This window comes from Mixophyes fleayi, chromosome 11, assembly GCF_038048845.1.
Source record: "Mixophyes fleayi isolate aMixFle1 chromosome 11, aMixFle1.hap1, whole genome shotgun sequence".
In the NCBI taxonomy this organism is placed as follows: Eukaryota; Metazoa; Chordata; class Amphibia; order Anura; family Limnodynastidae; genus Mixophyes; species Mixophyes fleayi.
This window is the reverse complement of record NC_134412.1, coordinates 72,742,599-72,769,857: the sequence shown is the minus strand read 5'-3', so window position 1 is coordinate 72,769,857 and position 27,259 is coordinate 72,742,599. Positions and strand designations below refer to the sequence as shown.

At 42.8% G+C, this 27,259-nt stretch overlaps 1 long non-coding RNA gene across 1 annotated transcript in view; it reads right to left on the bottom strand.

Annotated features, from left to right (window-relative positions):
• Positions 1-7,777: 7,777 nt before the first annotated feature.
• LOC142107956 (uncharacterized) overlaps positions 7,778-27,259 on the bottom strand; it is a 116,044-nt gene continuing 96,562 nt past the window's right edge. The window contains exon 4 of the long non-coding RNA XR_012680054.1: positions 7,778-8,050. This is a non-coding gene — a long non-coding RNA (uncharacterized LOC142107956). The remainder of the gene's footprint in view (positions 8,051-27,259) is intronic.

Sequence of the window (27,259 nt, the reverse complement as noted above, 5' to 3'; positions counted from 1 at the left end):
AGAGTCAATGTGGGGAACAAAGGATAGGTGTGAGTCAAGGATTACACCTAGGCATCGAGCTTGTGGGGTGGGATTTATGGTCATGTTATCAACAGAGATAGAAATGTCAGGTATGCTCTTGTGGGTGGGAATATTATTAACTCTGTTTTAGAAAGATTAAGTTTGAGTTGGCGAGAGGACATCCAAGATGAAATGGCAGAAAGACAGTTACACGGGACAACACAGATGTCGAGAGATCAGGAGAGGATAGATAAATTTGGGTATCATCTGCATAGAGATGATACTGAAAGCCAAAGGAACTTATTAGATTTCCAAGAGAAGCGGTATAGATAGAGAACAGCAGAGGACCTAGCACTGAGCCTTGCGGTACTCCAACTGATAAAGGAAGCCGAGCAGAGGTGGCCCCAGAGAAATTAACAGTGAAAGAGCGATTAGAAAGGTAGGATGAGAACCAGGATAGAACAGTGTCTTGAAGCGCTAGGGATTGCAGCGTTTGCAGGAGAAGAGAGTGGTCAACGGTGTCAAATGCAGCTGAGAGATCCAGGAGAATTAGGAGAGAGTAATGGCCTTTAGTTTTAGCAGTGATCAGATCATTGACAATCTTGGTCAACGCAGTCTCTGTGGAGTGTTGAGAACGAAAGCCAGATTGAAGAGGATCCAACAGGTTGTTTGCAGAAAGGAAGCATGTGAGGCGAGTGTAGGCAAGTCTCTCTAGAAGCTTGGAGGGGCCACGGCAGCTGAGAGATGGGACGGTAATTTGAGAGAGAGTTTGGGTCGGAATTTTGTTTTTTTTAGAATAGGAGTAATCACTGCATGCTTGTATAGTGACGGAAAGATGCCAGTAGAGAGCGAGAGATTACAGATTTTAGTTAGAGGTGAGATGAGCACAGGAGACAGGGATCTACCAATTTGCAAGGGGATAGGATCAAGAGCACAGGAGGTAGAGTAGGAGGATAAGTAGAGAGTAGAAATTTCCTCTTCATTTGTGGAGTCAGAGGTTGGTGGGAAGGAATTGAACCAATTGCTTGTCAAGGAAGAGGATACCAATTCTAGTCTGATCTTAACAATCTTGTCCTTGAAATAGGAAGCAAGATCCTGGGCACTGAGGAACGGCCGGACCAGACGGCAGACCGCACTGCAGGACTTACTTCCAGGGCGCATTAACCTCCGCTATAAGGTACTTGCACACACATCAACACTAGATAACTGGACCTTCAACAGACAAACAACCATCCCAGGACTACAAACTGTGTTGAAGTCACCCATGTTTTACTGATAGCCGTCATAAACTTTTATCCATCCCGCACTGCCATCATCTGTTATACTTTGTCTCACCATAGTTAATAGAACACAACGTCTCTTCACCTCTATTTGTATGTGCTTTTGGTTTTGATTCTTGCTCTCTCCTGTTCAACGTGCACAAGCATCTAGTATACCCTTGAGAGTTGTTACAGGGCAAAGCCCTGAGTGCCCAGCATTTGTATTTAAGGCAGAGAGTAACTGCAGCGGAGGTAAAGCCCGGTGGCATTTGCAGAGTGTCTCTCGGAACAGAGAGCGGAATACACCTTTATGTGAGCTCACCTGACCATCTAGGTAATCTGCTACAAACCAGCACATTCTGCCCTGCACATCGTCATTGAGTTCCACTGTCTTTATTACTAGGTAGACTGTGATGACATTGTCATGAAATATAATTCATGAAATCCACATATGATATACTGTTGAGCCACAACCAGTAGCTCACAGATTCAGAAAGGTTGCCGATGTCAACGTATTGGAGACTAGTAATAAAAAAGGATGTATGGATGATATTTGTGTCTGACATCACAACTTTACTTCACCAGTTTGATAGGAGCCTGGAACCACTACTCTGTCGTTGGGGACCCTGCTCCTTCCACGAATTTAGTCTGTGGCACTGGCCTGTCACATGCAGCCCTGTCCTCCCTAAGACTAGGGACACACTGGAGATTTTTAGCCAATTATCGGGCCATTCACCTGATAAACGACCGCTCGGCCACATATCGCCTTAGTGTGTGTAATCACACAATGACTGACAATAGTTCCAAAGTGACGATTGACGTTTCCTTTGGTTGGTCGTACTGTTTAATAATCTCGTTCCAATCACCCTCCGATCATGAAGTGTGTACACACTCACGGTCACAATCTCTATAGAGTTTACAGAGTCGTGGTCTTTTCAGCCGATGCCGGCAATTAACATGTCCCGGTGACTAAATGTAGAGTGCGCTGTAGAATGGAATAACTCGTTTGTTCTGAGACTGAAAATTTTGTTTCAGAGTCACAGAAGCTAACGAAATTCATAAGGCTATGTGGATAGCTATAACAAGGCAGTTTTAACCACTGTGTGTGGAATGAGTGACTTTTGTACTGTCATTCTCTAAACGACTAGAGGAGCAGATGAAGATCACAGATCTGAAAGTAAATCGTGTCAGTATGTAAGCTTGAATTGTCCAACCGGTCGGACCTTCAGAAATGTATTCAGTGTGTACCTACCCTTCCATAATCACGAGTGAACAGGTCTCTGTCTCCAACAATATTCGCACATGTATCTCATGACATCCTGCTGTAAGCCTTATGATGAAGTGATTGGCTAGAGGTTGTTTCATCCCCACCAATTTCAAAACTGAAGCTATCCTGGACTAGCTGGAATTGAACCATACTTTCCAACACAACTGATTTAGACCAGGCTGTTCTAATTCCGATCAGTCAGGACTTTTGTTCAGACTACTGGGACTTTAGGGAGATATATACTGCTCATTGCCACTGGCGCGTACGGCAATGCAGAGGTGCAATTGAGAGAAGGGAGGGGGGTCTAGGAGGCCTAGTGTTTCAGAAACAATAGCCACGCCCCAATGTGACCACGCCTCTGATGTGACCTGGTCACACCCCCTTTATGGATTCTTGCACTCACGGTCCTAATTTATAAACTTTTAACTTTAAATCTGCCAATGCGTTTACCACATAAAGGTGAATAGTTTACATTGTGTTAAATATAAACCTACTTGGGGAAATAAGTTTTCAAATCAATTCTGTCCTGACTACAATATAGAAGGGATATGAGCATTGAACTTTGGGGTTAACCAGAAGGCAGGGAGCAGACGATCGTATGTGGGTAGCAGGTGCAAGGTTGTATGGGACAGATAAACATAAAATGGACAGAGGTTTGGATAGAAAACAGAAAAGGTAAGTGAGTGTTACATGTCTGAATGAGAGGTATAAGGAACGGGGATGGAAACACTTTGTCTAAGTGAATCGTATATAGACTTGAAGAAAGTTTCTCTGCACTATGAATATAAATTGTGTACAGAATATAAACCCTACTAAGTAACATGATGTGTATTGATTCAAAGATATTTTCTTCTTCTTTTCTGCAATTTAGATACACTGCCCCCCACAATGTACCCCATTATTACCCCCCATAACACCCACTATTAAAAGATAACATCTGGGAGAGCCAAAATTATTTTCAGTATGTATCTAAGTAACTCTAGAAACACCTGGGCTAATCCACTTGGCTAGAGCACCAACAACATGAACACTATCCAGTTTGACCACACGTGTGTGTACAAATTGCAAGATGTGGCTGTTTAGCGCATGTGTTTAGTAGCTGGATCTTCTCCAGCTTCAATGGTGTCAGTTAGTTGTCAAAAAAATGACCAAACAATCTGACAGGGATCATCTTCCCACTCAACGTGCCTGATAAGCCATCCCATTTCGGATCAGATTATTATTGGACGTGTTTGGGGCCACATGAGTTGGTAACAGGCCTGATATTACTACCAATATCATATCAAAAAAAAATAGAGCTCCTAATTTAACAGAAACAGCAGCCAATTCAATCAAGAACTGTGTTTAGTACACCCCTTGCGCTAACTTCTTGAAATCCGCTATCACTGAGAGTTCTCTTATTTAGCTGCTGTCAGTGCATGACCGTATTATGTTAATGTTGAGGAACCCCTAAAAAAGTCGAACATAGGGGACAGCTCCTTTAACTAGTGTACTTTAGTGACATTGACAGGTTTGTCCTAGTGTCAGTTTAGCGTAATTTCCTATTAAAGGCATTATATATAAACAAAAAACATTTAAGTGCACCTATTGCCAGTAATTAAAAATCTATAAACATTAGACTACTTTGATTGGCAAAGATTTCTGCAGATAATTGGGCAGTCAAAAACTCTCCATTGACATCACCCCTCTGCTGTGGCCCAAACACAAGCCCTATAACAATCCACTTGAAATCCTGCCGACTACGCCAAAAAGGGTCTTATAGTAGTAGTAAAAATATTTATTCCTTCAAGGGAGGCTCTATTATTTACTGTATCTGACAGCAAGGGGACTGGGTTTCACTGTGGGGTAAGGTGAGCAGCCAGGCTCCACGCAGAAGGCTTTACAGAGTCTGTGCAATTCTGAAAGTAGACATGCAATAGGAAGGTTGTCTTTCTTCTTAGACATTTTTAATCCCTGGTGATAGCTACACTTTTATCTGATGTTTAGACAGACTTCATTCAATGCAAAAATCTCTCCCACTCTTAGGAGTGGGTTATAAATGTGCCATAATGTCAGTTACAGATGGATTAAAGTTTAGTGAGATATAGATATATATATATATATATATATATATATATATATATATATATATATATATATATAACTGTGCCACCTATAACAGTATGTAATTCATCTTCTGTATATGACTGCTATCTCGTCATGCTAGATTTTTTTTGTTGCTTTTTCCTACCCACAAACAGTCCCAAAGTAGATGGGGCAGTTCGGAGATTTGTTGTATAAAGGTTTGAAACTTCTAAGTTTTGGGGTGGGGCTGTAATTTAGTGTAATAGTTTGGGTGGATGAGGGCAGGGCCTACAATATCCCAATTTATAAATCTGGCATGTTGGGAGAGGTGCTTTTATCACAATCAGATCTAAGGGCTGAATTCATGTATGTGATTGACCATTCTCAGTAAGGCGATAGATATATATATAGGATAATCAATAAATCTAATAGTGCTAGAAAGCAAATGAGTGATACTATTGTATTTCTTCTGGGGATAAAGAATTACAGAAATAAACATAATATTTTCAAATAACTTATGGTATCAGTGATTGCAGTTAGTTTAGTAACGCCACAATTAAACAAGTTGAAGTATCAGTAATGTGCAGAGGTGGACTGGCGAGGGTGACGCTTTCTCCTTGTTAATCAGGGCAGCCTAGGTTTGGTGGACAGCGCCAGCTAGTCAAATGTGTTGTGACCTCGTGACAGGCTAATGGATGTCCACACCATGCACTAATCAGAGTGCTGGGAGCCTTCTCCTCTGTATGATGGAGTGATGAGATTCTTCTCCAGTACACGAGAGGCCAGGTGGGATCACAGGAGTATTAAATAATTTAGTTGGGTTTGCATTGTGTCACCCCCAGATATTTGTGGGCTGCATTGTGTCACCACTGAAGAATTTTTGGGGCCGGGTAGATGCCAGTATTTTTTTTTTATTTTTTGCTAAACAATTTTTATAAAAGATTTTTGTAAAAGATTTTTATTGAAAGCTTTAAGTATTTTTTACAGAGTAAAAAAAAATAGACAAAACACACAATCAAAGAGGAAAGAAAAGAGGGAAGAGGACATGTTACTATTAAAGTACATCAGAAAAATGAAAAGTATACACCCCAATGACATAGTAACACAGCTGCTTCTATCACCAGGTGGAGGAGGAAGATGCTGAGGCTAAGTGTTCCGTGTAATAGTTGCTCCAGTTGAGACATTTAATTAGAGGAGATAAGGGAGAGGTTGAGTACAGGAATTCAATAGTTTCCATTTCAAAACTTTTTAGAATTTTATGAATTATTACAGAAACAGGCGGAGGAAGGGGGGTAGAGATTTCCAATGCATTGAATACTGAGAGGGTAGTGGTACAAGACAGCCACCAGAGCCGACTTAACGCATGGGCACGCTAGGCAGTTGCCCAGGGCCCCCACGAGCATAGGGGCCCCATAGGCTTGTAAACTTATCAGTATAATATTCTGGGAGATTTATTCAGAACCTTCTAACCCTCTTTATTAAAACATTTAGGTGGACTAATCACCTCAGTATCAGCTGTTACCTGTACTTGCGATCTTGCTGTTGCGAATACATATCTCGACCTTGACCAAAACAACGTTCATGTACTAATTGTACATAAGTGCCCGAGTGGTTGTGTAGGTAGGACCCCAGTGCACTGCTTTGCCCGGGGGCCTATAATGGTTCTGACAGCCACCGCAGGTAAAGGGTTTAGATCAACATACACAGCCTTACGGGTAACGCAATAATTTCCCACCACACGGGTCCAATCCATGGGCAACTCTAGAAAATAAGGAGACTCCCAACCTCCGCACAATTCCTCCAACATAATTTTGACACAGTTGGTATGAACCTGACTACAGCTCTTTGAAATAGCAGTTTTCCAAATATTTCAATGACTGTGTAAAGCCATGGCCACATTAGACAATCCAGGTACACTGGGTTTTTGCAACCTTCCATTTTTTTGTTGTTCTATAGAGCTTGTGCTACTTACTTGTGTATCTATCTATCTATCTATCTATCTATCTATCTATCTATCTATCTATCTATCTATCACATGATCTGGGGAAGGATAGCCACCATACAAGTACAAAGAGCATTCTAGTGATAACTATACAGTGCAATAAATCACTATTGCTGCAGAGATGGGGGAGGGGGGACATGGATCAGGTCTCCTATGTACAGATCTGTTGCTTCCAAAATATGCTAATTAAGGAAAGTAAACTGCTTCCCATCTCCCCCATGTCTCTTCAAAACCCACTACAATTACCGTGTGTCATACATTCTCTGTGACATCAACATATTTTAGCAATTTATGTCATTTTCGCTAGGTCCCCCTACTGCCCCATGTGGAGACAAGTCTGGTGCTGTGGTAGAGAATGGGCTAAAGCCCAGGGCCAAAGTAAGTGGTCAGGAGCAATCAAGCATAGTCATCAACAAAGAGGTGCTGCAGCAGCTAAAGCATATCCAGATGTAAGTGGTCCCAGGTGCCAGAAAAAGATCCTGGTGGTGGCAGCGACTACACTCCTAGAACTAGTGTGAGGACACTGGTGTCGGTCGGTGACTGTATGATGTCCAAGAACACTAGCAGTCTGTAACATCCGGTTACTGATGGTAACAGGGACCCCAAATAAACTGTTTAGAGATAAGAGAGGGTGTCAGAGAAAGCCCATCCTGTCAGATGGACCCATACAGAAAAAAACGTATAGATATATATAAGCTTACCCATATTTGGTAGCTTTGTACTCTAGAGACTGGCCACTTAAATATTTGGGGTTGAACTAATTGTCTAAAAATAACTTTGGAAAGATTGTACTTTTTCCCCCCTTCAATTTATTGCCTTAACTTTTCCATATGAAGGCCATAAAATGTATTTATTTTAGTAATCTCCCAAAACAACCATCTACATGTGTTGAAAGAAAACAATATAATAAGTTCTTGTGTAAACTAAATTCCTGTGAAATATACACATCTCCAATGCATAAAATTCTATCTGGTCTTGAAAGGGGCAAAATTCATCAAGTAGAAGACAGGTTTAAAGTAGCATTTTGTTGTATAACTAAATTACATATTTTATATACACATACTGTATACATCCTCTCTCTGAGAACAAATTATCTTTAATGCAACTTCGGGAGCAATTAATATTGGCAGCAAAAGCAGTTTAAGAAAAATCATGTGTTGGCATCTTCACAAACAGCTGAGGGTCTGAAGGGGTTAATCGCCAGATGACGCTGGTTTATGGGAGATAAAATTGCTATCCCATTACAGAGCGTTCTGCTGCCTCCATGTGGGGTGAGGAAGGCTCTCGCTGGGGATATCGCCTTGCATTTCCTGTGGTTACTGGAAGACGTAGAGACAAATCCCTGTGGTCTTTTGAACGTGTTTGTGATGCAAATTCCCGGAAGGTTCTTGCACTGTCGGCCCACCTGGAGCTTACCTGTATTCTGGTCCATGCACTCGGAAAACAGTGACAGCACACCTAAGGGTGAGACAAAAACATTCGGTTCAAGTTGACACTTAATTTTTTTTTTTTTCTTTTAATGATAAATCAGGTCTAATTCTGGACCAGGATTCCTCCCTTATACACTTGTACAAATACCTCCCTTTCCCTAGTGCTAGCCTTTAAAGAGAGTTGTATTGTTATCATACTTGATACATTTACTACAGAAAATTTATCATATCCTTAAATTTAAATGTTTTGTAGAAAACATGTGACCTACATTTTGGATCTCTAGTTTCATTTTTTATTCATTACCTTATTTACATTGGATATGGCTCATTTACAAATGTCAAAATAAATTCTGCTCAGCGCTGCTTTTTTAATGCACTAGGAGGCCTACATGTCTTGCTTGCTAGCGCATTGAGGTGCGTCTACATGTCTGCCCTCCTAGCGCATTGAGGTGCGTCTACATGTCTGGCCTTCTAGCGCACTTTGAGGTGCGTCTACATGTCTGGCCTTCTAGCGCACTTTGAGGTGCACATACATGTCTGGCCTTCTAGCACACTTTGAGGTGCACATACATGTCTGGCCTTCTAGCGCATTTTGAGGTGCACATACATGCCTGGCCTTCTAACGCATTTTGAGGTGCAAATACATGTCTGGTTTCCCAGCGCATTTTATGGTGCGTCTACATGTCTGGCCTACTAGCGCATTTTGTGGTGCGCGTACATATCTGGCATGCTAGCGCATTTTGAGGTATGTCTATATGTCTGGCTTCCTAGTGCATTTTGAGGTGCGCATACATATCTGGCCTAACGCATTTTGAGGTGCGCATACATGTCTGGCTTCCTAGTGCATTTTGAGGTGCGCATACATGTCTGGCTTCCTAGTGCATTTTGAGGTGCGCATACATATCTGGCCTCCTAGCGCATTTTGAGGTGCGCATACATGTCTGGCCTACTAGCGCATTTTGAGGTGCGCATACATGTCTGGCCTGCTAGCGCATTTTGATGTACGTCTACATGTCTGGCTTGCTAGTGCATTTTGAGGTGCGTATACATATCTGGCCCTCTAGCGCATTTTGAGGTGCGCATACATATCTGGCCACCTAGCGCATTTTGAGGTGCGCATACATATCTGTCCACCTAGCGCATTTTGAGGTTCGCATACATGTCTGGCTTCCTAGTGCATTTTGAGGTGCGCATACATATCTGGCTTCTAGCACATTTTGAGGTGCGCATATATGTCTGGCCTGCTAGCACATTTTGAGGTGCACATACATATCTGGCCTGCTAGCGCATTTTGAGGTTCGCATACATATCTGGCCACCTAGCGCATTTTGAGGTGCGCATATATGTCTGGCCTGCTAGCACATTTTGAGGTGCGCATATATGTCTGGCCTGCTAGCACATTTTGAGGTGCACATACATGTCTGGCCTGCTAGCACATTTTGAGGTGCACATACATGTCTGGCCTGCTAGCACATTTTGAGGTGCACATACATGTCTGGCCTGCTAGCACATTTTGAGGTGCACATACATGTCTGGCCTGCTAGCACATTTTGAGGTGCACATACATGTCTGGCCTGCTAGCACATTTTGAGGGGGACCTCCTTTGCTTTCTTTGCCAACACTCCCATTACAGGAGAATGTATCTACATTTATGAATTTGCAGAAGCTCTAGATAGAACTCATGGTAGAAACGGCAAAAACATAAATCACTAAATCCAACCTACTTCCACCACACTTTAGGACCACACCCTTCATTACATGAGTCGTTCCTCTTAAAATACTTCTCAGATTTCCCTCATTTATGTTTTAATCATGAGAGTGTAAGGTACAAAATGTGTCCCATTAACAGTATAGAGACAAAGTTATGTTTCCAGCACCTCTGACCAGCAAGAGAATTCAAGTCCTTTGTAACTATGGGAAGAATCATGGACAATGTAATCAGCTCATTGCATTAAGTCATCTTCCTGCTTAGAACCAACATGTACAAAGGGTAGAGAAGAATCTGAATGCTACTAGTCTGTTATTGGCTAATACTATTGTTTTATTTTTGTTCTGTGTGCCGATTGGTGCACTGAACAGAGACTGAGCTCGGTGAGAGCCCTTGCAGGTGATGGGTGTTGGTTTCCACTAGATATAACTCAATTATCTATAACTGATATCAGCTGTGTCTGAATTTTTTTGGCACCAGATATTCCTCATTTTCCTCAAGCTGGAGACAGATATTGCTCAATTTTTAGATCTGGCTCCAAATATGGCTCAGCATATTATTACTGGTAGGTCCCATATATGGTTACACTCTCCATAGATAGCATCAGATATGTCTTCATATAATAATATCGGCACCAGATATGGCTGTTTTCATTGGTTGGTGGGAAAATACCCGGGAGGGGAATGACTGTCCTGGGTTTCCACTCTGCAAACGACCCCTCAATTTTCACTGAGTGAAAACCCAGCTGAGGCAGAACCCTAATGAGGGACTATGGATCCGGGACCCTGTATCCCTTGACATGGGTAGAGACACTCAGACAAATAGTCAATGCATACAATCCACCGTAACCCTCCTCGCAGTATACACACACACACACACACACACCAGTACAAGTCGCTTTATCAGTGACCTTGGTCCACTATTTCCCTTTTCCTCGTGCTGTGACAACACCACACAGGTCTACTACTGACTTGGCTGCGATCAAGCCCAGCTGTCTCCTCACTATTGGCAGGCCCACACTGGAAACTGAAACTTCGACCAAACACTGCTCACGTCCTACTTGAATGTTGCTTGCAACATGAGGTCCCCTCTCTAAAGGCCTTGGTCCAGCGGGTAGCCTAATCTCCAGCCTGCACAGGACTCTTACCTGCCTCCGAGCCTAGGCTTCTTCTACATCTTGCACCAAAACGTATTGTCAAGCTAATTATCAGCCTTTATTTATATAGTGGCAACATACCATGCAGCACTTGGCGTCAGTGCCTGTCCCATTGGTGCAGTCCCCTAACATACACATGCCAGTTTAATTAGATGTTAGAGCTGCCTGATAATTGAGCCCAGGGACTCAGTATATATTTTTTTCACCATAATGCTCTCTCTGCTGTATTTCGGACAACCAAATGCTCTGACTTCATTGACTTATGGTCAGACAGGGCTGCATTGCATTTTTATAGCTCCAGGAATAAAAGATACACTGGAATTTTTCAGTACATAAATGACCACCTGCTCTACAGGTAATGTAGACGCTGAGGGGTTTCTTTCCGTGTTGGGGTAACATTTGCATAGCGCAATGCTTTATTTTTAAAAACGTTACACTAATTTGCACAATTTTCCCCTATGTTGAACACACATTTTAACCATGTGGCTCCAAGTCTCACTTTCTTTGCTTCAAAATTTATGCACCTTAAAGACAATGCAGGTCATGTGACCTGTGAGCGGAGCCTTTTTAATATACTGGCAAAATAGCCATTTGCTAAAGTCCCACTAGGCCAGGGAGGGGGGCTCACTGTAAAACTTCCTAGTGATGGCATAGGCTCTAGTGTCATTAAAACCACACCCACATCAGAATAAGCCACGCCTACCTGGTAATGAGACACGCCTGCTAAAGACTGGAAGTGCACGCTGATGCGGTTTGTAACCTATCATCATAGTCTTTCCTTGACCTATTGTCGTATCTGTACGTTTTCTATACTGTTTAGAATCATTGACTTTTGAGATCTTGGCACATCCAATGCAAACTGATTGATATGGTTTATTGTTCATGCAGGGAGTAAAACCATTTATATTTCAATAATAAATTGTTTTATTGGCAGGAATACCGTATGTTTCATTGTGTTGAGGCCCTCGTCTGTTAATGGAATAAAAGATGAGATTGGTAAAACCCTTCTAAGTAAATCTAAATATTATATCCTAACACACTACCTGGCATTAGAATTCAGTGGTCTTCTCAGCGAGTGACATTCTGTACAGAACTGCATATGATACCCTTTAGCTGCACAGCGTTTATTTTAGCATTGGAGATGACCCCACCCTCCCTGTATGAGCTGTACTACTAGAGAACAAGTTATGGCCGCGAATAACTGGTATTAAGAATCCATGTAACTCAAGTTAACCATAGATCTACATTACACAATAAGCTTTTATCTCAAGATTGTGTCTACAAAAAGTACTATGGTTTGAGATATATTTCCCATATAATAGAACAGAACATATGCAACACTGTAGATGCTTGGATAAAAATACAACTAATACATTTACATCAATGGTGAATTAAGATGATCCTGGGACCAGAGCTGTAGGTACACTCTGGGCTCCCTTCTCACACACGTGTCTTGTGTCTCTTAATGTAAAACATGCTGCACACCGTGCTCCTTCTCTCTACCATTCTCCTGTAAATACATATTGTGCCTAGATACTTTTTAGATAGTGTATATAGTGTGGCAGAAGCTCTGGGAAAGTAGCAAATGCAGATATACAAGTCCTGAATGTCAGTCATTTGTATTTTAAAACCCCCAGGGAGATTGAATGTGTGTGGTAAAAAGCTTCCCAAAGAATGTGTTCGGCTGTAGGAAGAGCTGGTAAAAAGGTCCCTGGGGGTATGAATGGAGAGAGAAGGTTGGGCTCCAGTCATAAAGCCCATTTTAAGTTTTCCATCCAGCTAGCAAGTTGCTAATAATCAGGAGTTGCACCTGATGAGCTGCTATTTAAAGGCTGCTAGGCAGTTTATTCAGTCTCTTAATTCCTGTGGAAGAGGTTAGATGGCTCCTGAGAGATATGGCAATTTGTGATCTGTAATTTCTGTTGTTTTGTATGTGTATGGGACACTAGGTCTCTCACATCAGGGAGGGAGTTCCCATGTTAAGTTAGATGCCGGACAGGCTAGGACCTTTGTTTCTGTTTATTTATTTTTATATATGGAGAATAAATCTAGCTGAGGTTAGTCGAACCAAAGACACTGGACTGGTGTGATTTATTTGGCTGAAGTGTATTAGGTGCAGTCGGCTAACCCCAGGAGACGGCACACCTATCCCAATCTTATGACAATAGATCTACACACAAACACATGAATAATACATCGTGAACAATGCAAAAATGGGATTTCAGCCTCCAGATTTTGGGCCGTCCAGTTGCTCTTCATTGGAGAAGCACATTTATAGGAGCAAGTCTAAAAGAAAGCTTCAAAAACACAAAATGCCGCAAGTAATAGTCTTCATGTCACCTCATTCTCATGACTAATATAAGTCATACATGAGGCTAAGCCAGGCAGTATTTTAGCAGGAGAACTGCGAAAGTTATTTAATGAACAATTTGCCAACCTCCTACTCTGCAGAGGTAGGAGGTTGGCAAATTAATTGACAAATATGACTTAACTATAACTCCCCCAACAGTTTGGAACACTGACCTTGAAGAACATTAACCAGCTGATTCCCAATCTAGCTTGTGCCCCTAACCCTTATAAAATCTATTCTCTAATCTAGCTTAACTAACCTATACCTGACATAATCAAACATGAATGTCCTATGCTAACTACTATCTTATCTGTCTATACTATACATGCTTAAATAAAATAAACTATCTACACTGCCGTCTCAAGGCATTTCTTCACAAACCCCCCATACTGTCAATATATTGAGACCTACAACTGTACCCTGAAAATCGCTTTATTACAGCTGGAGGGCCCAAGGGCCACCCTTGTGGAGAAGCCAATATAGGCTGTCGAGCCAAGTGGACAAGAAACCTATTGCAGCCTGTATGTCACCCCAATATAAGCGATGGAGGTCCTAGAGGATAGAGGTCCTACATCAGTGTTGGCTAACCTGTGGCACTCCAGGGGCTAGATTTACTAAGCTGCGGGTTTAAAAAAGTGGGGATGTTGCCTATAGCAACCAATCAGATTCTAGCTTTCATTTATTTAGTACCTTCTACAAAATGACAGCTAGAATATGATTGGTTGCTATAGGCAACATCTCCACTTTTTCAAACCTGCAGTTTAGTAAATCTAGCCCCAGGTGTTGTGAAACTACAAGTCCCAGCATACCCTTCCAGCAATAAGCTGCTATATATTGAAAAAGCCTGCTGGGGCTTGTAGTTTCACAACACCTGGGGTGTCACAGGTTAGCCAACACTGTCCTACATCTACCCATCTCCTAGTGGTAGGTTTCCTATGATGTACTGCAGATCAGAATATTATACCTGCCAACATTTTACTTCCCAACATCGGGACAGGGGGCATGGCTTTGTCATGGTGGGAGAGTAGCTACTCCCCTCGAGGGTGGTCTAGTGCTGTAAAGATCTAGGCAGCCCCTTAGATACTCCCCTTTCCCTCCAAACACTGCAGTACACAACAGTAGCGGGTGTGCTGTAGCCGTTGACCCCTGCTCCGCTACGCAGAGCAGTTGTGAGCGTAAAATACCTCCTAACGCTACCGCCTGCGCGATAAACACAGAGCGATACTATCGGGACAGTTGGGAAGTATGGAATATATTTTAGAAGAAGTACTTGGAGCAGCCAATAGTATGTGCTCTGGCTCCATAGGAAGGTCAGAGGTTTGCACGCCCTCTGGGTATCAGTGCTACAAAATTAAACATGCTGCCTAATGTGTAATAATAAGTATGAAATCAGGAACACTTCCTTCTCAGTGGTCTTCTTTAAAGATAACAATGGGGTTTGTCTCCTTCACTCATGGTTATTGTAATAGCTGGCATCATGCTTCATTCTGTTTGTTTTAGTTTAACCTTGCAAATTAAAATTAGGAGTTCCCATTTATCTGGGGACATTGTGTAACCACCTACGAGCACGGCCCAGCAGGCTGTTTCTGCGGTGAAAGGTTATAATGTGACCAGCGTGTTCCATTTCAGAACCCAACCCCTGTACTCCCCCCGCCCACCCTAATGGCTTTCCTCACTAATGCAACATCTGGAGCGGCACAGTGGGTAATGAGAGACTTTGCGTCTGACCCCGTAGCTATGCGGGGGGTTCAGCTCAGCTCCCTGAGAGCCGGAGCTGACTCACAGCCGGCTGCTGCATCTGTGAGCCTGAGTTCCAAGGCGAGCACAGAGGATTCCAACTCGTACAGCTTGGCTGAGAGCCCTGCACAATAGCAGCTGATGGGCCAAACAGCTGTTATACAAATACAAGGAGCTCCCCCTCACTTTACTTTTACACGCACACATGGGTGTGTAATGCTGTGACCGTCTCCAAGCACCATGCATATTTTTCTTCCACTACATTGAAAGATATATATATATATATATATATATATATATATATATATATATATATATATATATATATATATATATATATATATATATATATATATATAATTTTACTTAGACAGATCTGATGCATCCAACAAGTATGTTATCGCTATGCAAAAAGTCTACATATTATTTCTCCTACTAATGTCCATAACCATCGCAGGCTTGGCGGATCCCAATTCTCTTCCATCCTGTCCAGTCTGTTGTTTCCTTGGACCCACCCAACCTGTGAATATTTCAGGCTGTTGAGTAAATCCACAGTTTAATTGGCACTTAATTCCTTGAAGTTTAGCAGTGGAATACGGTATTTCTCTAATTCCCATTGGAAAGGCCGACTGCTCTTTCTACAGCTTAATTTAATATATTTAGGCGCAGATTCAGTTAGCCGCGAGTTTCCGCCAGACATCGCCTCGATGTCCGGCTGCGTATCTGTCAGGCTAAATCGTTGCCAAAATCACGTCTCGTTTTTCCTCCAGTGTCTGTGACGCAAGGGAAAATGCGGGGATTTCAGTAAACATTCCGATGTGTCTCCGTTGACTGTTCCGCAGACATTTTGCACCCCCTCGCCTCAAGCTGAATATGCCCCTTATTGTAAATATGAGGCAAAATAACAACTGTAGACTGTACCTTTATATTTTTTTTTTTAACTTTTTATTTAGAAAGGGGACATATGAAAACAAAAACATTGAGCATTGGCATACAAACATTCAAGTTCGTCCCTCCCATAGAGGGGAAGGGATCGTGGGTTGGGGGTAGTGTGGGGGATGAGGGGAAGGGTTGATAGGTACAAAGTGAATTAAGATAACCATTACATAACAAAGATAAATGCTCTAGTGCAAGGCAGGTATACATCAGCATAGACAAAAAATTGACCGTACCTTATTTAAGGTCTTTGTCTAGAATGAACACACACCCTACATTATATATTCAGGCACAAGTAGTTTTAGGTCAGTTTTGCTTTAACACTCGCCCTATAAATAAACACGTATATAGTACTTATGTTCACTATAAGCTATGTAATATGTAAAGAGTTGATAAGGTGGCACACACGCACACACGCATGCATTCTTCAGAAACATGTTAGAACTAAAGATAAGTTAAGAATGCAAATCAGACTTCCTCTCTTTATTTCTATTAGTCTCTTCACTACCATCATTACTTTATACCTTGATCACCAGACAAATAAAAACATTGTTTCCTGGTTAAAATTGAGGATTTTTTTTTTTTTTTAAAGGATTCCAAGTGGATTGTAATATCACAGCACTGGGTTCATAAATTCGAATTCCCGACCATGGTCTTATCTGTGAGGAGCTTGTATGTTCTCCCCGTGTTTGCATGGGTTTCCATTGGCTGCTCCGGTTTCTTCCCACACTCCAAAAACATACTGGTAGGTTAATTGGCTGCTATCAAATTGACCTTAGTCTGTCTGTGTGCATGTTAGGGAATTTAGACTGTAAGCTCCAATGGGGCAGGGACTGATGTGAGTGAGTTCTCTGTGCAGCGCTGCGGAATTAGTGGCTCTATATAAATAAATGGTGATGATGATGATACAGGGCTTCAATTGGCACCATTTAAAGAAATATGTATTGGATTTCACCTATAATGAAAAATGAAATAAAAACATACATGCCAACTTTCAAAACGTCTCCCCTGGGAGATCCCGGGGAAGACGTCATGTGACAGGGGGACGTTGTCGCCACGCCCACATTGAAAAATGACGAAATTCACGGCATTGAATAGTGGGGGAGTGGCTTAATGACGTGATTAAGCCCCGCCATTAAATGCTGTGAATTTTGGCTAATCAAGGAGGTTTGCCTACTCTTCCGGGAGTCCGGGAGGACTACCCGAAATTCGAGAGCCTCCCGGAAATTCCAGGAGAGTAGGCAAGTATGAATAAAAACAGAGGGGAAAAACATACCACGACTGTGTGTTTATTGGCAGTTTTACATATACTGGGCCTGAATCATTAAGGAGAGCAAAGCTTAAAAAAAAGGAGTAACTTTGCTCCTTGGCAAAACCATGTTGCATTGGAGGGGGAGGTAAATTTAAAATGTGGGGACAGATTTATAGTTGGGGAAGGGCATGTCTTAAATCAACTATAAATTTCAGCGTAAAACTAAAACTACCAAGTATATGTGTGCTGCATGTAAAAGCAGCCAGTATTTTCCTCACATGCAAAATAATAAACGAAATTGCACCCCTTGCATTGTAACATGGTTTGTCCAGGAGCAAACCTTCTCCTTTTTTATGCTTTGCTCTCCTCAATGATTCAGGTGTTCTCTGCATTACTTCTGTAAATGTCTCCTCACAAATGTTTTGCAAATTAATTCCAAAAGGGGGCTTCCTAGGACAGTGCAAGAGCTCTAAAACACATTTGCTTCTCACATAATAATGGCTTGAGATGTAAAAAGCAGAGGGAGGAAAATGCTTTGACCCACCCAAGAACTTTACAATCACTTTATACATGTTGTAGAACTTTCTCTGGCGCTGGCCGGCACCCTGTGTGAAGCGGTATGAGATCATGGCCATGCTCTGTCAAGGCTTCTAAACCCAAATACAAGTTGATCCAAAATGACAAGTTATTCTGTAACCTTTACTGAGAATGGTGTGAGACGTCCCATACCATGACAGAACTTTAATGAGGGATTCATTTAACATTATGTAAAAAAATGGAGCTGTGACTAACAGCAACACGTACTTGCCAACATTTTAGGGCTCTCCTCCGGGAGATTACAGTGCTGAGGTCAGAGGACGCAGTTGCGAGAATCTCGTCCCTGTCCTGCTGCGCAACGCTGCAATTTGTAGCATCACAGTGCGGTGGTAATCATTTTTACGATTACCACTATTCTAACAAGGAGAAGCCCTGCAAGGAAAATCCAAAATTATGAAAAACCGATTTAAAAATAAACAGACTTTTAACCCGACGCTGGACATCTCCTATGAAAGCACCATGCTGACAGCAAGTGATTCCGATTGAACAAGTGCTCGGCACTGCAGGCTGACGTCATCGTGACAGCTGTCAATAGAAATTTAAAGCGCCAATGTGGGGACCCCATAAAGTTAAGTGTTTAAACACTTAACCCGACATTGCTGCTTTAAATTTTTTCATGATTTCGGATTTTCTTTGTAGGGCTTCTCCTTGTCGAAATACAGGTAATAGGTAAAGCGTACCCAACCCACACAGTGGGGGTGGGGATCGGATGACACGATTCACGGGTGAACTCCTAGAAATTCCAGGGTCTCCCAGACATTCCGGGAGAGTAGCAACTATGTAGCAACCGACTTGTATTCTAATCTGTATTATAAAAAGTACATATTCTGATTACTTATAGGTTACATAGCTTTTTTTTTTTTTGTATACTTACCTGTACACCAGTTTTAAGAAATGCCCCTAATATATAAAACACATCTTTCCGCAAATCGTGCCCTTATCTCGCCTATATCTGTAGTTGTAAAAAGTTACAAGCTATTATAGAAGCTGTTTATATAAAGCAAGTTGCTTTACACATAGCCCATCTGCCTATGGAACAGCGGTCAAGATTGTATGAATCCTCCTTAAACCTTTCTGATTCTAACATAATCTGACTTTGCATTACATTTGTTTACCGTGAAGAACAGAAGCCGATGAATGAAATAAGCTCTATCGTGGCTACATGAGTACCTGCGCATTCATTGGTAAGAGTGACTATGGATCGGTAGTTAATTAAATAAAACTGAATTAGGGTAATTTACAGCATAATATCCATCATGACTGAGTGCGTTTCCAGCGAGAGGCGCGTAGGGAAGCATTTTTATCAGGCTAACATGTCAGTCTTAATAGTCTGTGTTACAGTCCATATTATACAGGTCACAGGGGGGCAGGTGTCTGTTTGCAATCAGTTCCAGCATAATCATGTCTACATAGCAATGGAAGGTGAGTCTGGAACACTGAACCGTTAAGAGATTGCAGAACGTTTAACTCGGTGAGTGCTGAACGGAGAGTATGAAGAGTCCTGGGTATTTTGTGCTCTGTCCACTGGCTCTGGGAATCCAGTCATTTAATGCACCATTAAGAAGCAACAGTATGTCACAGAAAATGGCATTTAAGACAGCTGCAGCTGCTTCAGAAACTCTTGAACATCACTATAATGCAGCGATGGTTTGAAATAAGCAAAACTATCATTCCATTGCCATAGACAGGCCTGGGAATAAGTCTTGTGTCTGCCTTGAAGTGTATATTGTTATTTTAAAAGAAATGTTAATTTTAGATTTATATGTTAATAGTAAGTATAAAATTGTACATAAAGTGGATCTGCTGTTCACTAGATCTGCCAGGGTCGCCCAAGGCTGTAATTGTCGTACGCTGCATTCCTCTCTCCTCTTACCACTGCTTCGACCAGGCCAAGTGGGTATCAATGCCAACCGTGAACTTTCTACTTACATAATCAACAGTGGTACCAGGTTCCATAGCCATTCTCACACACTTGCCACAAAGGTGGAGGATATGCCGCACAGGGGCGAGCTTTGTGCTAGCAGCAGTAGAGTAGCAGGGCCAACTTTTCCATTGGGCACAATGGGCAGGTGCCCGGGGGCCCCACAGGTAAGGGGGCCCCATAGACAGGGCTCTTAAGTAAAATAAATAATCCTGCAAAAAAAAAAATCCTGAAAATATATCTATCTATATATATATATATATCTCTATATCTCTATCTATATATATATATATATATATATATATATATATATCTCTATCTATATATATATATCTATCTATATATATATGATACACATATATAGAGGTAGGGGCCCTGCTGCACTGCTTTGCCCGGGGGCCCATAATGTTGTTAAGGTGGCCCTGAGCAGTAGTCTGCTCTCCTGAATGTCTCTTCCTATTGGAGGCTGAAGTTTTCGCCTTCGCCCTCAGTGCTGAGAATTGGTGTCTCCACTTCTCAGGTCTGGTTGATCAACAGGAGTGGCAGCTGCCGTCAGGACCGGATTAATGCCAGAACCATACTGGAATCGGAGATACCGACCTCTTCGGTGTAGGGGACGCTCAGTCAGCTGTGTGAGACAGCGGTTCACAGTTAAGTGGAAGTGGCGCTGGTGAGCTGGCACTTGTAAAAACTGTGTAATGTGATTGGCAGTGTTGTTTTCAATCCCCTTTGCCTGGTTGACAATGACTTGGACCAGACATTGGTAGATTTGAAACAGCAGTTTAAGTGGAAGAGGCTCTGGTATAATTAAAATGGACCAAAAAATTCTAATTTGAAGGCTTTTTCTTAAATAATTTCAAATAAAAAAAAAAGTATTACATATATATTCACCCATACAATATAACTAAATCAACCCTTGGGCAATCAGTTGGTTTCAGAGGTCACATAATCAGTTGATTGTACACAGGTAAACTCCAATTAAAGTGTTTCCATTGATTTCAAAATGGATATCCCTGTCTGGGAGAGGTCCCACAGATGGTCAGTGAATTTCCATACACTGGCTTCATCATGAAGATCAAAGAAAATGCAAAACAAATTTGAGAAAAGGTTTTTTAAATCAAGGGTATTTTTTGGTAGCCACCAAGAGGCCTATGGCAATTCCTTGGCAGAAACGTAAGTAACTGCCCATGTTTTACTTTGTTTTGATCACTGATTTTTCCCAAATGAATCCATTTTGGTTCCATGATGTAAGAACCATCGGTACTTGCCGACTCACTAGTGTCGTTTCTTCTGGAACGGCTGTTTGAGATCACCCGCTGTCTGGCTAGAATCCATGAATAAATGATCACATCAGCCAGACAGGGGGAGATTTCGGAACAGCTGCTTTGCAGACTGCAACTCACCGTTGTGCCACTTCTTGTTAACAAATGCTGAAAGTTTTGCTATTGCCAAGAAGAGACAGCCCAAGAAAGTGCCCAAGTTCCCCACAAAGGCCGGCCGACAGCCCGGAACCCAACAAAACAGCAGCTGTGATCATATCTCCTGCTGCCTGGCTGATGTGATCATCGATTTGCTGTGCAAGCAGCACAGCACTGGTGAGCTACAGCGGCGCTCAATGAATTAATTAGCGCCGTACTATCTTAACCACCCTGCCTCCTCTTTGTCTACCAAATCTCTCTGAAACTCCCCCTAATTAATGGTAAAATTAAGGGGGAGATTCAATTCAAAGCGACGTGGCGCCGAACATCACAGTGATGTCCGGCTGCAGACACTGGCGCTTTTTGCGGAAAGAAATCTCTGCTCATTCCTCTGCGCCTCTCTATGGGGAGCGAAGTAAACTGAGCCGAGAAACATCCGCATATTGAATCTCCCCCAACGTCTTCACAGGGCAGCACGGTGGCTAAGTGGTTAGCACTTCTGCCTCACAGCGCTGGGGTCATGAGTTCAATTCCCGACCATGGCCTTATCTGTGTAGAGTTTGTATGTTCTCCCTGTGTTTGCGTGGGTTTCCTCCGGGTGCTCTGGTTTCTGCCCACACTCCAAAAACATACTAGTAGGTTAATTGGCTGCTATCAAAATTGACCCTCGTCTCTCTCTCTCTCTCTCTCTCTCTCTCTCTCTGTGTATGTTAGGGAATTTAGACTGTAAGCTCCAATGGGGCAGTGACTGATATGAGTGAGTTCTCTGTACAGCGCTGCGGAATCAGTGGCGCTATATAACTAAATGGTGCTGATGATGATTGGTCATCTAAGAAAGAAGTATGAATTATGTTCTAAATGAAAAAGACATAAAATCAGCTAAGTATTCAAAAATGAGCAAAATATAGTTTAAATTCAGTAACCCTTTAATGCAAGTTAAGTATTTATAACACTCAATTTCCTGTCATGGGCCATTTTTTTTTTTTATTTTTTTTTTTTACCATGTACGCGGCTTGTACAGGAACCCTAGAGTCGGCCAGGACACAGGTTACTTTACAAACAGCCATCCCGCAAGACAATACAATGATGAGCAAAACACACATTCCCTAAACACAGTCACAGTATAGTGTTCAGCTGCGTGCATGTAAAGAGACAGGAATCCCGCTGCTCGGCAATATCTCATCTCCCCCATCAAATTCTCAGCTGAGTCCCATTTCCAGAAGCCATTAATTAACGTTTGATTAATAACAGAAATGATATCAATGTTCACTGGTGCACCATAATTCTTATTACCACAATTTAACCTCTGTGCTGCTGCAAATCAGTGACTTCCAGTTCTAGTAAGCGGTTAGTGCCATGGTCGTTCGTACTTTATTAAAAAACACTGTATTATTTTGGCAATATACACAGTGAAAAGCATGGAAGCTACAAATATTAGAAGCGTATTGACGAGATTTGTAACTGAACAAGCTGAACGCTGGGCTTGGAGAGTGAGAATAGAATAATGATCAGTCCCTGGTCAAGTCATGAAAAGGGTCACTTAGAGGTCATGATCAGGGCAGGCGCTACCATTAGGCCAATCTAGGCGGTTGCCTAGGGCGCCAATGGTTACGGGAAGCCCTATGGCGGGCAAAGGCTCTTTCACCCCTTTTTCTAATTTATCAACGGTGTAATACTCAGATTTTTCTGGCATTAACCTACTTCCCGGCACTTACCGCTGTCACCATAGACCTCTATGGTGACAGCTGCATTAGGAAATTAAGTAAGTTAGGGAAATAATGCACTGCACCCATATTCAACGACTTTTCAGACCTCCTCAATAGGAGATGAGTGTGAAGTGGGAGTGATACTTACTTATGCGACCTGCATCATAGTTCAGCAGTGTGAAGATGCATATTGTGTTTACACGGTTGTGGGCGTGTATGTTAGGGATTTTAGACTGTAAGCTCCAATGGGGCAGGGACTGATGTGAATGAGTTCTCTGTACAGCGCTGCGGAATTAGTGGCGCTATATAAATAAACTGATGATGATCTGTTATCCCAGTTACTGGATTATAATGAGCCAGATTCATAGTTGAACGTAATGTTGCATATAGACAAAGACGAAGGGTTGTACATAACTTGACAAAGGGGTGTACATAACTTGCGTCTTCACACTTTTACTGTATGTATGGCCCCTGATTTACCTCTCCAAGATCGGGAGGCTGCAAGTGAAAGATATATGCAACTCTAAATAAGGACTCAAGTTTTGCACATGTGTTGTGTGGCAATTTTAATCAATACGCATCTTTACGTGACGCAATTACAGTTACATGCAACTGGAAATTTATGTGCCGTGTGGACATCACTGCGATGTCTGGCTGTGCCCATTTCCCGCCATTTATGGTACGAATCTCTGCTCATTTTAATGCCCTTCCCTATTGGGTGCGAATAAAACTGAGCGTGGATTTCTGCCATACATTGGCGAGATGAGTCACGGTGGATGATCCGGAGACACATCGAGTATCTCTATTTTTACTCAACCGCGAAGGCAGGAGCATAAAAAACTAAAGAACATGGTATATTAGCAGTGGGTGTACGTTCTGCAGACAGGACTGTCCTATGTAATACAGGATTAATGACCACCCTAGTGATGGGAACTGGTGGCCAGCTACCAATGTGATGAGTTCATACCATTCAATATATGTTCTGTCTAAAGCTGGGTACACACTACAGAAATTTCGACAAACTTTTTATGCCGAGAGATTTTACATGCGACCGATGGTCCGATCGCTCGGTCCATGGACTGCATACACACTAGCCTTGTTTAGGACGATAAAGGGAAGAGCGGACGTCCCGTTAGTGACTTTTTACAGCCATGTTGTCGTGAGCAATGACTGTAATTTCGTACTCACTGTTGTGGATCGGTCGGAAGTTTATACACACTACACAGCGGAAACGAGATTGGACCGAAAATATTAAACGGTACGACCAACCAAATGAGGCAACAATCGTCCATTTCGACCATCGTGTCACTGCACACACTGACCCGACTTTTGAACGAGTGGTCGTATGTCGGCTGATTTAGCCGATTATTGGATGAAAACTGTGTAGTGTGTACCCAGCTTAAGCAACCCTATAATATTATTATCAACCTCTTTACACTCAGATAGCAGCTAAGCAGTCATGATTGTTTTGAACAGTTTTTAATGTTGTTGCACAGCCACAGTTAATAATAAACGATAGATCTTTCTATTTACCTTATATGATGAGTGAAAAGAGCAGGGTACAGTTTTTGTATAATTTGGCTCTGACCTGGCTATGCTATGAGTTAATGAGTGTTATTTGTAAAGCACTGCAGGCTTATGAACCCTTTGGCTCTATGGCTGTCCTGATGCTACAACTCCCAGCAGGCACTGGCAGGGCATGCTGAGACTTGTAGTGCCACAACAGCTGCAGAGCCCAAGGTTATCTGACCTCCGTATACATACAGTTACTACAGTATATGACCTACATATTGCATGCATTAAATGCTGTATACTCAGCCAGAGCCCTGCTAGTCATTAGGCAGCTGTCCCTGGCAGTGCAAGGGTCCCAGTCCATGTGTCGGTGCCTGGAAGCGCTGCGGCCGGTAAGGCTCTGACCCTCTCTGGGCTGATTCCAGGAAGCCTGGCTCCCACAGCGCCGGTCACATGAAAGGCGAGCGGATCGATGCGCCGGCGGGGGAGGCTCCGAGCTCTGAGCCGTCTGGAGCTGTCGGCCGGGCAGATAGAGGCGGCTCGGGGGCTCCCGGCAGTGTGTGGCGGGGGACCGCTTCAGGGGGGATCGTGACAGACGGCAAAGGAGAGGGCGACTTGAAACTGTCAGCTGGCGGAGTGCACGGAGTTCAGTGCATGACCCAGTCTACGAACTCCCAAACTTTGGCTGTCTCTATGTGAGCTCCAGGAGGACTGGGGTTACCTGCTATTTTGAAAATAATTCCTGTTTATGTCACCTGAAACGAATATTGAGATACACAACATAATATTACACCACTCCTTGTCATAAAGAAACAGTGACACACCTCTTATTCTAGATTTAAGATAATATATACAATTATATAAGTAGTAATATGTAGGGACTACCCATTAATCGCAATTATTCCCATCTAATTTATATAGCGCCACTAATTCCGCAGCGCTGTACAGAGAACTCACTCACATCAGTCCCTGCCCCATTGGGGCTTACAGTCTAAATTCCCTAACACACACACGCACAGACTAGGGTTGATTTATTTGCGGCCAATTAACCATACTTGCCAACTCTCCCGGAATGTCCGGGAGACTCCCGCATTTTGTGAGAGTCTCCCGGACTCCCGGGCGAGTGTGGCAATCTCCCGAATTCTGCCCACTTCACTAGGAAGTGCCCCACTTCCTAGTGAAGTGGGCAGAATTAGATCCCAAACGCCGCGATTCCCGGTGAATCGCGGCGTTTGGCCCCGCCCCCGCTGTCAAATGACGCAATTTGCGTCATGACGTCACAGGGGGCGGGGCCGAAATGACGCGATTTCGGCCACCCCGCCCCTTCACGCCCCCCTCCACTGGCTGGCTCCCGGAAGGGAGCTGAAGAAAGTAGGTAAGTATGCAATTAACCTACTAGTATGTTTTTGGAGTGTGGGAGGAAACCGGAGCACCCGGAGGAAACCCGCGCAAACACGGGGAGAACATACAAACTCCTCACAGATAAGGCCATGGTTGGGAATTGAACTTATGACCCCAGTGCTATAAGGCAGAAGTGCTAACCACTGAGCCACCGTGCTGCCCCGCAATGCACATTGACCGATTTTTTGTTAAAAACAAACAGGTCGAATAGGGATTAAAATAAAAAAAAACTTGTAAATAAAATTTATATTAAAATCATCATTTAATTATATAGCGTCAGCAAATTTCGTAGCGATTCACAATTGGCAAGAAATAGCACAAATACAGCAATACAACAATATTCAGTAAGACAGACAGGTAAAAACTTAGGCCCTGCCCGCAAGCTTAAATTAAAATGTATATAATTTATAATAATGCTTTATTTTAGTACCTTCATTTATATATATATATATATATATATATATATATATATATATATATATATATTAGTATAGGGTTGTACAGGAGTAATGGGTCACATGTAGTATATAGGAGATGGAGTACAGGTGTGGAACAAAATGCAGTATAGAGGAGTACAGGAGTAATGGGTCACATGTAGTATATAGGAGATGGAGTACAGGTGTGGAATAGAGTGCAGTATAGAGGAGTACAGGAGTAATGGGTCACATGTAGTATATAGGAGGTGGAGTACAGGTGTGGAATAGAGTACAGTATAGAGGAGTACAGGAGTAATGGGTCACATGTAGTATATAGGAGATGGAGTACAGGTGTGGAATAGAGTGCAGTATAGAGGAGTACAGGAGTAATGGGTCACATGTAGTATATAGGAGACAGATTACAGGTGTGGAACAGAGTGCAGTATAGAGGAGTACAGGAGTAATGGGTCACATACAGTATATAGGAGATGGAGCACAGGACTGGTTTAGAGTGCAGTAGTAATGGGTCACAGGGCAGTATACAGGTAATGGAATAAATGAATTAGTTTCAGTGGAGTGTAATGGATCCTAGGGCAGTATATTTGAGATGGAGTACAGGCAGTGGCGGATCCAGGGGGGACGATCGCCCCCCCCCCAGCAGACACTTGCTGCCGACGGCTGCACAGTATGTGCAGGTCCGTCCAGCCGTGACAGGCAGGGACAGTGTGCTGCCCGGCTGCTCAGACTGTGTTTAAAACACAATCAGAGCAGCCGGGCAGCACACTGTCCCTGCCTGTCACGGCTGGACGGACCTGCACATAGTGTGCAGCCGTCGGCAGCCTAAGATGTTAGAGTGGGCGGGGCCTAAATCGCCCCCCCCCCCCCCCCCCTAAATCGCCCCGGGTACAGCATTTTTCTAGATCCGCCCCTGAGTACAGGACTAAGGGGCCCATTTAATAAAGGGTGGAGAGTTGTGTTGCCTGCAAACACTGATGTCTTCACTGGGAATGTGGCTCATTATTGCATCGCCCTATGCATTCAAGTATCTACTGCCTGCTTTTCCATGGGGAAGGCTAATTAATATCAAGCCAGCTCACTCATGCGGGGAGCTACAGAGGCTATCCCGG